Source organism: Bubalus kerabau, chromosome 2, assembly GCF_029407905.1.
Source record: "Bubalus kerabau isolate K-KA32 ecotype Philippines breed swamp buffalo chromosome 2, PCC_UOA_SB_1v2, whole genome shotgun sequence".
Taxonomy (NCBI): domain Eukaryota; kingdom Metazoa; phylum Chordata; class Mammalia; order Artiodactyla; family Bovidae; genus Bubalus; species Bubalus kerabau.
The window spans coordinates 184,359,142-184,372,184 of NC_073625.1; positions in this window are offsets into that span (position 1 = coordinate 184,359,142).

A 13,043-nucleotide genomic window follows, 5' to 3' on the forward strand; every position below is an offset into this window, starting at 1 on the left:
AAGAAGAGAAAATACATTTGCTGCCGCTGCTGCTAAGTCGCTTCAGTCATGTCCAACTCTGTGTGACCCCATAGACGGCAGCCCACCAGGCTCCCCCGTCCCTGGGATTCTCCAGACAAGAACACCAGAGTGGGCTGCCATTTCCTTCTCCAATGCATGAAAGTGAAAAGTGAAGGTGAAGTCGCTCAGTCGTGTCTGACTTTTAGCGACCCCATGGACTGCAGCCCACCAGGCTCCTCCATCCATGGGATTTTCCAGGCAAGAGTACTGGAGTGGGGTGCCATTGCCTTCTCTGGAAAATACATTTACTGTACTGTATTAAACTGTAAACTACATCATGTTTGCAAAATGAATCATCTATACTAAATGAATTAGTACCTATATCAATATTGTCTTATACAACATAAAAGACTGTAGCTGTTATATGTATTACTACCACTAGGCATCAAAAATGAAAAGATGATGTTAAAAAGAAATTTACATTTAGATACAGGTATAACGAATCATTCATTGATAATGGAGAAGCAATAGAAATATTTCTTCATGGTCACCTAGGAATGAATTGTTATAAAATATTTGTGGCATACAGTATTACAATCGTATTCATAATACAGTATTGGAAACATATTAGTGCATTTTAAAGAAACTTACTACCTATGATGATAGGCTGATATTCAGTTTCTCCAACTATGAGAGAGACAAAGAGGCATACAGTACAGTAACATAATTCTTTGAAAGCAATGTTATAAAACAGTAAAAAAGACTAGCACATTATTAACTTTATATTCTATACTGCTCACCCAGTGCTTATGTAATGATAGGTTATCCACTTCAATACAAGTCTTACACACAATGTTCTACATGATGAACACTTAGGAGATGGTGATGATGATAATACAAAAATGCCTACACCATTCTTGCTGTACAGTTATTAGAGTTCACAACAAAACACATACATATATCCCCGGCAGGTAAGTTTATTGACTGCATGACATGGCAATTATTTACTATTCATTTCATGAAAGTGGATCATCTTTATCGTATGTCTGCACACTGAGTGAGCTGAGTGAGAGGAGAAGGCATTGGTCTTGCTGTCTTGCTTGGGTGGCAGAGGTGGAGGTGGTGGACGTGCAGACAGGAGACAGGCACACTGAGTGTAAACTTATACATCATAGTTTATATATATATATTACATATCATATAGAGATACATCATAGTTTCTGACTTTTTTCAGTTCAGTTCAGTTCAGTCACTCAGTCATATCCAACTTGTTGCGACCCCATGGACTGCAACATGCCAGGCTTCCCTGTCCATCACCAACTCCCGGAGCTTGCTCAAACTCATGTCCATCGACTTGGTGATGCCATCCAACCATCTCATTCTCTATCATCCCCTTCTCCTCCCTCCTTCAGTCTTTCCCAGCATCAGGATCTTTCCCAAGGAGTCAGTTCTTCGCATCAGGTGGCCAAAGTATTGGAGTTTCAGCCTCAGCATGAGTCCTTCCAATGAATATTCAGGACTGATTTCATTTAGGATGGACTGGTTGGATCTCCTTGCACTCCAGGGGACTCTCAAGGGTCTTCTCCAACAGTTCAAAAGCATCAATTCTTCTGTGCTCAGCTTTCTTTATAGTCCAACTCTCACATTCGTACATGACTCCTGGAAAATCTGTAGCTTTGACTAAATGGACATTTGTTGGCAAAGTAATGTCTCTGCTTTTTAATATGCTGTCTAGGTTGGTCATAGATTTTCTTCCAAGGAGCAAGCGTCTTTTAATCTCATGGCTGCAGTCACCATCTGTAGTGATTTTGGAGCCCAAGAGTAGACTCTGTCACTGTTTCCATTGTTCCCCATCTATTTGCCATGAAGTGATGGGACCAGATGCCATGGTCTTTTTTTTTTGAAAGTTGAGTTTTAAGTCAACTTTTTCACTCTCCTTTTTCTCTTTCATCAAGAGGCTTTCTAGTTCCTCTTCATATTCTGCCATAAGGGCGGTGTCCTCTGCATATTTCAGGTCATTGATATTTCTCCCGGCGACCTTGATTCCAGTTTGCACTTTATCCAGGCTGGCATTTCGCATGATGTGTGCTGTATATTAATTAAATAAGCAAGGTGACAATATACAGCCTTGATGAACTCCTTTCCTAGTTTCTAGCTGTTGCTTTTTGACCTACATACAGATTTCTCAGGAGGCAGGTAAGGTGGTCTGGTGTTCCCATGTCTTTCAGAATTTTTCACGGTTTGTTGTGATCACACAATCAAAGGCTTTATTGTAGTCAATGAAGCAGAAGTAAATGTTTTTCTGGAACTCTCTAACTTTTTTGATGATCCAATGGATGTTGGCAATTGGATCTCTGGTTCCTCTGCCTTTTCTAAATCCAGATTGAACATCTGAAAGTTCTCAATTCACATGCTGTTGAAACGTAGCTTGGAGAATTTTGAGCATTACTTTGCTAGCATGTGAGATGAGTGCAGTTGTGCAGAAGTTTGAACATTTTTTGGCATGGACTTTCTTTGGGATTGGAATGAAAACTGACCTTTCCATTCATATGGCAACTGCTGAGTTTTCCAACTTTGCTGGCATATTGAGTGTAGCACTTTCACAGCATCATCTTTCAGGATTTGTAATAGCTCAACTGGAGTTCCATCACCTCCACTAGCTTTGCTTGTAGTGATGCTTCCTAAGGCCCACTTGACTTCACACTCCAGGATGTCTGACTCTATGTGAGTGATCGCACCATTGTGGTTATCTGGGTCATGAAGATCTTTTTTGTATAGTTCTTCTGTGTATTCTTGTCACCTCTTCTTAGTATCTTCTGCTTCTGTTAGGTCCATACTGTTTCTGTCGTTTATCGTGCACACCTTTGCATGAAATGTTCCCTTGGAATCTCTAATTTTCTTGAAGAAATCTCTAGTCTTTCCCATTCTATTGTTTTCCTCTATTTCTTTGCATTAATCACCAAAGAAGGCTTTCTTATATCTCCTTACTATTCTTTGGAACTCTGCATTCAGATTTTTTTTTTCCTTTTCTCCTTTGCCTTTTACTTCTCTCCTCAGCTATTTGTGAGCCCTCCTCACACAACCATTTTTCCCTTCTTGCATTTCATTGTCTTGGGGATGGTTTTGATCACCACCTCCTTTAGAGCACAGGCTCGGTAGCTGTGGTGCAGGGACTTAGTTATCCCACGACATGTGAAATCTTCCCAGCAGGTGAAGTCTTAATCATGACCACCAGGGAAGTCCCTCAGTGATTTTTTTAATGGTGAGTGGACACTTATCTGTGGTCTCTTGGTTGGCAGAATTTGCTTCTCCTGTTGACATTTTTAAAACCAAGCCTCTTTCTAAAATTATCAATCCATCCTTTCCTGGAATTAAATTCTCCAGTTTTAAATTCTTCATCTTCCATTTATTTTAAGTTGCCATATAATGATTTTGCTTTTTTCTCAAATCATATTACAGTCTTAGGTGTACCTTTCTTTTTAAATTTTTACCTGTGTATTTATTTATTTTTGGCTGTGCTGGGTCTTCATTGCTGCACATGGGCTTTCTCTGTGGCACATGGGGGCTACTCTCCAGTTGTGATGTACAGCCTTCTCATTACAGTGCTTCTCTTTTATTTTTATATTTTGACTGGAGAACAGTTGCTTTACAACGTTGTTAGTGTCTGCTGTACAATGAAGTTAATAAACTACATGTATGCATATATCCCTCCCTTTTGGACCTCCCTCCCACCTCCCCCATCACATGCATCTAGATCATCACAGAGCATCGAGCTCCCTGTGCTGTACACCAGCTTCCCACTAGCTATCTATTTTATACATGATAGTGTATATATGTCAATGCTACTCTCCCAATTCAACCCACTCTCTCCTTCCCCCTCTGTGTCCACAAGTCCATTCTCTACATCTGCGTCTCTATTCCTGCCCCGCAAATAGTACTGTTTTTCCAGATTCTCTATATATGCATCCACATGAATGCTGCCTTTCTCAAAAAATTAAATGCTATTTCACAAAAAGTGCAAGATTTTCACAGCTGCTGGTGTAGCAGAAGTCATCGCTTCACACATTTCCTTTTTTTTTTTTTACAATGGTCCTTACAATGATTTGGGCTTCCCTTGTGGCTCAGCTGGTAAAGAATCCGCCTGTAATGTGGGAGACCTGGGTTTGATCCCTGGGTTGGGAAGATCCCCTGGAGAAGGAAAAGGCTACCCACTCCAGGATTCTGGCTTGGAAAAGTCCATGGACTTATCCATGGGATTGCAAAGAGTCAGACAGGAGGAGTGAGCAACTTGCACTTTACCCTGGATTCATTCATCTTGACAGGTGGTAATCGCAGTTGCAGGCCTCAACCTAGGGTATGCATCAAACAACTGAACTTTTCCTTGTAATGCCATGACTTTCTCTGCTACTTGGGAGCATTGCCAGCATCACCAGTAGCACTTTGTGTGGGTCCCATAGGTGCTAAGGTTCATGGCATTGAACTAATAAACATGATGAAAAATACTCAACAACTGCAAGGGGTTACTTTCTACTGCCATGTGCAATTTACTAGAGACAAACTGTTCACAGGGAGATGACTAGCTTAACATGGCATCTTAAGCAGATACTCAAAAACACTTGAGCTCATCACAATAGCAACAGATGACTACAAATTATTACAGTAGCACAGTATGTACTATCGTTCACTTTCTGCAGATATGATTGAATACTGTACCTTTACATTTGTTTACATTTCTCTCAACTGAGAATGGCACCATGATGGTCTGTAAGTGTTTGTGTATGTAAGTTTTGATAAATTTTAACTTTTTAGACTAGATTTGTATATGTTTTGTGGTAGTAAATGATGAAATAGACTAGTATCTACATATATCTTATGCATTAATGACATATCTAACTTTTCCTTATTTTTGCCAATATTTCTAGATAGTGCAGTATGTGAGTTTTTCAAATTGTCACAGTTCTTCAAAATATTTTCCAATATATTTATTGAAAAAAAAATCCACATATAAGTGGACCCAGGCAGTTCAAACCCGTATTGTTCAAGGGCCAGCTGTAATCATAGGAGTATCTAACCCCATGCTTATAAAATGTAGGCATGCAATAAATATTAGTCACTGATGATCATTTGAATCATGCTGATGGTGATGAGAGTGTGGCTTCACTCCTGATAGTGCTTGTACCTAGTGAAGGGCCCAGCAATGTAAGCTTTTCAGTGTCAACAGAATTAATACAAATAAGAGGGGTGTCACAGCATCTCTAGGAGATGCCTCTAAAAGAGACTTGTGCTTTGTAAAGAAGCCTTGTATGTTGTATGTATATATGTTTATTTAAAGTTAGTAGAAGTAGATGTTTGAGAATGTGAAAGATAAAAAGAAAAGAGATTGATTATTTTTACCTCTTCTAATTTTATCTTGTGACAGTCTTAGAATAACTGTGGTCATAAAGTGATCATAAAGAATCAGACTGGGGGCTTCCCTGGTGTCTCTTTGGTAAAGAAATCTGCCTGCCAATGCAAGAAACATGGGTTCAATCCCTGGTCCAGGAAGATCCTACATGAGCAACTAAGTATATGCGCCTCAACTGTTGAGCCTATTCTCTAGAGCCTGGGAACCACAATTATTGAGTCCATGCACTGCAACTACTAAACCCCACATGCCCTAGAGCCCATGCTCTGCCACAAGAGAAGCCACCGCAGTAAGAAGCCTGAGCACTGTGACGAAGAGCAGCCCCCACTTGTCACAACTAGAGAAAAGCCTGTGCAGCAGCAAAGACCCAGCACAACCAAAAATAAATAAATAAATAAAATTTTTAAATGGTCCTCATTGAAAAACATCTTTATTAAAAATAAATAAAGAAAGAAAGAATCAGTCTGCCCAAGTGGTTGGCAGTAAATTTAAAAATCCATTGAGATTCATGTTAGGATTACCAGTCCTTTTCATTTATCAGAAGCTCTTTCTGTTGTTTACAAGGAAATTAATAGGAATGTGGGGGAAATATATATACAATTAAAGAGCCTTTGTGGTATGTGGAGTAGCTTGAATCTTCTAGGGTGATGCCAGAGCTGTCATCATCCACCATGGCCTTGAACATCCCAGTATTCAGCTTACCGCAGGGTAGGCTCAGGACAGACAACCGGGACTTGACTAGGAGAATGTACCTCCTACACTCTGGGTATCTGTCCCACCATGTTCTCTCTCAGCCCTGTGTAGGCAGCTTCAACTTTTAAATTAACTAAAACATTAAATATATTCAGTCACTAAGTTGTGTCTGACTCTTTGTGTTCCCATGGACTTTAGCAGACCAACCTCCTCTGTCCTCCACTACACCCCAGAGTTTGCTCAAATTCACATCCATTGAGTTGGTGATGCTATCTAACCATCTCATCCTCTGCCACTCCCTTCTCTTTTTGCCTTCAATCTTTCCCGGCATCACCGTCTTTTCCAATGAGGTGGCCAAAGTGTTGGAGCTTCAGCTTTCCCATAATATAATGAATCCAATTTCTTGGATTCTAAAAGAAGTCTTTCAGGGACTGAAAAGTAAAGTGAAATATGTGGAAATGGGACAAAAAGAAGCGGCAAGGGGCGGGGGGTGAGGGGGTGGCACTGATAGTTGAGTCTCAGTGGAAGGAGAATCCGGATTAATGGCTGAACTGACAGACACTCCCCAGACTTGTCACCAGGTATGGCCTGTGGCTAAACAAACTGTTTGATCTAAATTGAGTGTGGCAAGAAGGCAGGGGACTGTGACACGTGTCAGGATCCACCCTAGGCTGAGAAGAAACTCAGCCCTCCTACTGTCTTCTAGTTTCTGAGCTAGAGTTTCATGATGATAACAACTTATGGTAACTGGGGTTTGGCTTCAGGTAGAAGCTCAACACTTTAAAGAGGAGCTTGGAGAGAGAAGCTGATCAAGAGAAACATCAGGCAAGATGAGAGGCAAGGACCACAGAAACTGCAAAACATTGAACACACTCAGTGGTTTATTATGTATCATTAATCTAATAAATACTGAGCAAACAGTTTGTGTTTGGCACTGTGCCTGTGTAGAGCATGTAAGTCAACACATCCTACTTGTGTTGTAACTTCTCTGCCCTTAGAGAAAGTAAAAGATATCTATTTTCTTGACACTTTAGTGCAAAATCCTTCAAGTGTGTTTTGTTGGATATTAATATGTATATTTTGGGAGAAGGGGAAAGGAGGGTTAAGTACACTTGGAAAATTTTAGACAAATTAACACATTAATTGCTGCAGAATCCCTCAGGAGCCTGTAACATACTACACTATGCATGACAACTTTCTAAGAAAAGGGTACGGTGGACAGTGAAGTGTAAAGTGAAAGTGCTAGTCACTCAGTCATGTCTGACTCTTTTCGATGCCATGGACTGTAGATTGACAGGCTCCTCTGTCCAGTATTCCTCCTCCTCTTCAGGCAGGAATACTGGAGTGGGTTGCCATTCCCTTCTCCAGGGAATCTTCCTAATGCAGGGATCGAACCTGTGTCTCCCACATTGCAGGTAGATTCTTTATTATCTGAGCCACCAGTATTCTTGCCTGGAGAATTTCATGGGCAGAGGAATCTGGTGGACTACAGTCCATGCAGTCACAAAGAGTTAGACATGACTGAGCAACTAAAACAGTGGACAAGACTTCCAAAATTCTTTTGACTGCAGATGCCTCATGTCTAGGAGTTGCTTGTTGAACTCAATGTTGCATAGCACGCTTCTGTGTGGATGCTGCTATAAAACACTGATCAGGGACTTCCCTGATTGTCTAATGGTTCAGACTCTGTGCTTCCACTGAGGGGGCATGGGTTATTTCCCTGGTTGGGTAGTTACAATCTCATATGCTGTGCAGGGATAGGATGCTATTATCCTTATACCTCAGAGAGCAAACAGAATGAAAACTATAATCACAGAAAACTAATCAAACTGGTCACATGGATCACAGCTTTGTCTAACTCATGAAACTATAAGCCATGATGTGTAGGGCTACACAAGACGAACAGGTCGTGGTGGAGAGTTCTGACAAAATGTGGCCCACTGGAGAAGGGAATGGCAAACCACTTCAGTATTCTTGCCTTGAGAACCACAAGAACAGTATGAAAAGGCAGAAAGAGATGACACTGAAAGATGAAATCCACAGGTAGGTAGGTGCCCAATATGCTATGGGAGAATAGTGGAGAAATAACACCAGAAAGAATGAAGAGATGGAGCAAGAGGGAAAACAACACCAAGTTGTGGATGTGACTGGTGATGGAAGTAAAGTCCGATGCTGTAAAGAACAATATTGCATAAGAACCTGGAATATTAGGTCCATTAATCAAGGTAAATTGGGAATATTCAAATGGGAGATGGCAAGAGAGGACATCCACATTTTAGGAATCAGTGAACTAAAATGGACTGGAATCAGTGAATTTAATTCAGAAGACCATTATATCTACTACTGTGGGCAAGAATCCCTTCGAAGAAATGGAACAGCCCTCATAGTCAACAAGAGTCCAAAATGCAGTACTTGGGTGCAATCTCAAAAATGACAGAATGATCTCAGTTTGTTTCCAAGGCAAACCATTCAATATCACAGTAATCCAAGTCTATGCCCCAACCAGTAAGCTGAAGAAGCTGAGGTTGAATAGTTCTATGAAGATCTACAAGACCTTCTAGAACAAACAACAAAAAAATGTGTCATTTTCATTATAGGAGACTGGGGTGCAAAAGTAAGAAGTCATGAGATACTTGGAGTAACAGGAAAATTGGGCCTAGGAATACAAAATGAAGTAGGACAAAGGCTAACAGAGTTTTCCCAAGATAATGCACTGGTCATAGCAAACACCCTCTTCCAACAACACAAGAGAAGACTCTACACATGGACATCACCAGATGGCCAATACAGAAATCAGATTGATTATATTCTTTGCAGCCAAAGATATAGTCAGGAAAAACAAGACCAGGAGATGACTGTGGCTCAGATCATGAACTCCTTATTGCAAAATTCAGGCTTGGATTGAAGAAAGTATGGAAAACCACAAGACCATGCAGTTAGGACCTAAATCAAATCCCTTACGACTGTAAAGTGAAAGTGACAAACAGATTCAAGGAATTAGATCTGATAAACAGAGCGCATGAAGAACTATGGACAGAGGTTTGTGACATTGTACAGGATGCAGTGATCAAGATCATCCCCAATAAAAAGAAACGCAAAAAGGCAAAATGGTTGACTGAGGAAGGCTTACAAATAGCTGAGAATAGAAGAGAAGCTAAAGGCAAATAATAGGAAAGATACTCATTTGAATGCAGAGTTCCAAACAATAGCAAGGAGAGATAAGAAAGCCTTCCTCAGTGATCAATGCAAAGAAATAGAGGAAAACAATAGAATGGAAAAGACTAGAGATCTCTTCAAGAAAACTAGAGATACCAAGGGAACATTTCATGCAAAATGGACACAATAAAGGACAGAAACAGTGTGAACCTAACAGAAGCAGAGGATAATAAGAAGAGGTGGCAAAAAAAAAAAAAAAAACCACAGAAGAACTATACAAAAAAAACTTCATGACCCAGGTAACCATGATGGTGTGCTCACTCACCTAGAGCCAGACGTCCTAGAATATGAAGTCAAGTGGGCCTTAGGAAGCATCACTATGAGCAAAGCTAATAGAGGTGATGGAATTCCAGCTGAGCTATTTCAAAACCTAAAAGATGATGCTGTGAGAGTGTTGCCTTCAATATGCCAGCCAATTTGGAAAACTCAGCAGTGGCCATTCTGCTTCTCTACTCTTCTTTTCCAGGACTGGAAAAGATCGATTTTCATTCTAATCCCAAAGAAAGTCTATGCCAAAGAATGTTCACGATTGCACTCATCTCACACGCTAGCAAAGTAATGCTCAAAATTCTCCAAGCCAGGCTTCGACAGTACATGAACTATGAACTTCCAGATGTCCAATCCAGATTTATAAAAGGCAGAGGAACCAGACATCCAATTGCCAACATCCATTGGATCATTAAAAAGCAAAAGAGTTCCAGAAAAATATCTACTTCTGCTTTATTGATATGCCAATGCCTTTGACTGTGTGGATCACAACAAACTGTGGTAAATTTTTCAAGAGATGGGAATACCCAACTACCTTACCTGCCCCCTGAGAAATCTGTATGCAGGTCAAGAAGCAATAGTTAGAACTGGACATGGAACAGCAGAGTGGTTCCAAATAGGGAAAGGAGTATGTCAAGGCTGTATATTGTCACCCTGCTTATTTAACTTATATGCAGATTACATCATGCAAAATTCTGGGCTGCATGAAGCACAAGCTGAAATCAAAATTGATGGGAGAAATACCAATAACCTCAGATATGCAGATGACACCACCTTTATGGCAAAAAGCAAAGAAGAACTAAAGAGCCTCTTGATGAAAGTGAAAGAGGATAGTGAAAAACCTACTTTAAAACTCAACATTCAAAAAACAAAGATCATGGCATACAGTCCCATCATTTCATGGCAAATAGATGGGGAAACAATGGAAACAGTGACAGACTTTATTTTCTTGTGCTCCACAATCACTGCAGATGTTGACTGCAGCCATGAAATTAAAAGATGCTTTATCTCTGGAAGAAAACCTATGATCCACCTAGACAGTATATTAAAAAGCAGAGACATTACTTTGCCAACAAAGATCCATCTAGTCAAAGCTATGGTTTTTCAAGTAGTCATGAATGGATGTGAGAGTTGGACTATAAAGAAAGCTGAGTGCCAAAGTATTTATTGATGCTTTCGAACTGTGGTTTGGAAAAGACTCTTGAGAGCCCATCGGACTGCAAGGAAATCAAACCAGTCAATCCTAAAGGAAATCAGTCCTGAATATTCATTGGAAGGACTGATCCTAAAGCTGAAACTCCAATACTTTGGCTGCTGCTGCTAAGTCGCTTCAGTCGTGTCCGACTCTGTGCGACCGCAGACATGGCAGCCCACCAGGCTCTCTCATCCCTGGGATTCTCCAGGCAAGAACACTGGAGTGGGCTGCCATTTCCTTCTCCAATGCATGAAAGTGAAAAGTGAAAGTGAAGTCGCTCAGTCATGTCTGACTCTTCACGACCCCATGGACTGCAGCCTACCAGGCTCCTCCATCCATGGGATTTTCCGGGCAAGAGTACTGGAGTGGGGTGCCATTGCCTTCTCCAAATACTTTGGCTACCTGATGCAAAGAACTGACTCCTTGGATAAGACCCTGATGCTGGAAAGATTGAAGGCAGGAGGAGAAGGGGACAAAAGAGGATGAGATTTTTGGATGGCATCACCAACTCAGTGTACATGAATTTGAGCAAGCTTAAGAGTTGTTGATTGTAGGGTAGCCTGACATGCTACAGTCCATGGGATTGGAAAGAATCGGATACAATGAGCGACTGAACTGAACTGATGCTGTGCAGTGCAGCAAAAAAATAAGTTAAATAATAATAAAACACTGATCATCCCATTTGGGGTAGGCAGGATGCCTGACTGGGCACTGCTCTGTTAACCAAGCATCCTAATCTATCTGGCTGCATAGTCACTTCTGAATGATACTTGCGTTGAGAGGCATCTGGAGTGGTTTAGCCCATTTCCTAAGATTGCATTCCCTGGCATGGCCTGGTTCCATAGTGTTGTCCCTTTTAGGGATCCTGGCTTTTAGAATGTTGTTTCAGATGTTGTGGGATTAGCCCTCATTAACCAAAACTACAAAAAATGGTTGAATATGTCATTGTTTTTTTTGAACTTTGAAGTTGAAATGCTGTGCCCTGGGTCCCATAAGCATCTGTGTAGCTGTGTAAGCAGTTGTGAAATAAGCAGTTTGGTGTGGGGAGACCAAGTGCTGAACCAGCAGGCAGGGAACCTAGTTTATTCACATGCCCACCTATCAGTCTATAGCTTCAGGAGTTTGAGAATGTTGTTTTAATATCTGTGGGCCTCAGTTTCCTCTGTTACAAGTTGAATCACCAGAGTAGAAGAATGACACACATTTGACACCTGAGCCATCCTGCCCCTCCCACACCTAGGACAGACATTGCTAAGCAACCATCTTCCTTGTAAACACAGAGATGTCCTCAGGCACTTTTACTCTGCACTATTCCCACCAACCATTCAGAACCAAGAAGGATGAAAAGTGAAAGTGAAATCCCTCAATCATGACCGACTCTTTGCGACCCCATGGACTGTAGCCTACCATGTTCCTCTGTCCATGGGATTTTCCAGGCAAAAGTACTGGAGTGAGTTGCCATTTCCTTCTCCAGAGGATCTTCCCAACCCAGGGATCGAACCCAGGTCTCCCGAGCTGTAGGCAGACGCTTTCCCGTCTGAGCCACCTATCTCTCGTTAGCTGCTGCCATTCTAGGACTGGAAGAATGCTAAGATCTGAGATTATCACTATCAACAACATCTACTTTCTGAGAAAAGCCAAGGAGAGGTGAGTGCCCCCAGTGAATGGGGGAGCACTGTGGGCAAGAACCTCAGGCATAGACTCATCGGCTTCTCCCTTATCAATGGCATTCAGAAAAGGTCCATTTGGATCATTTCACAATCTGGGCAGTCAAGAGTTGACTTATAAGCAGAGTGGATGTTGATTATTCTAAAGGAGTCAGGGGAGGAGGAGCTGGAACCTAGAAGGTTGACCCCAAGCAACGGGACCACCCCCACTGCTTCATTCCTGCATGTGGGCACCTGTTGTAAGGACGGGGAGGCAGCCTCTAGAGCCCATCTGCATAGTTGGCTAGTTGGTGCACATGTGGGACTTGGCATGCATATGCAGCATCCTGCAGATGAGTTTCTTTTCACTATTTCACATCAGCCAATAAGAAAGCTAGTGCTCTCCAGTCTTGGATGACCTTTCCCAAGGTCTCTAGAACTGTGGTAGAGAGATGAGATGACGGGACCATTCTGTTAATAACCAGCATCTGAGTGAAGTGCAAATTTCTTTCCACTTGTGTGGGCTTAACCTATATTTTCTCATGTGTAAAATAGTGATAGTGGTACTATAGGGTTGTTGGGAGCACTAATGGGATAATATTGTGAATTGGTTAGAAAAATG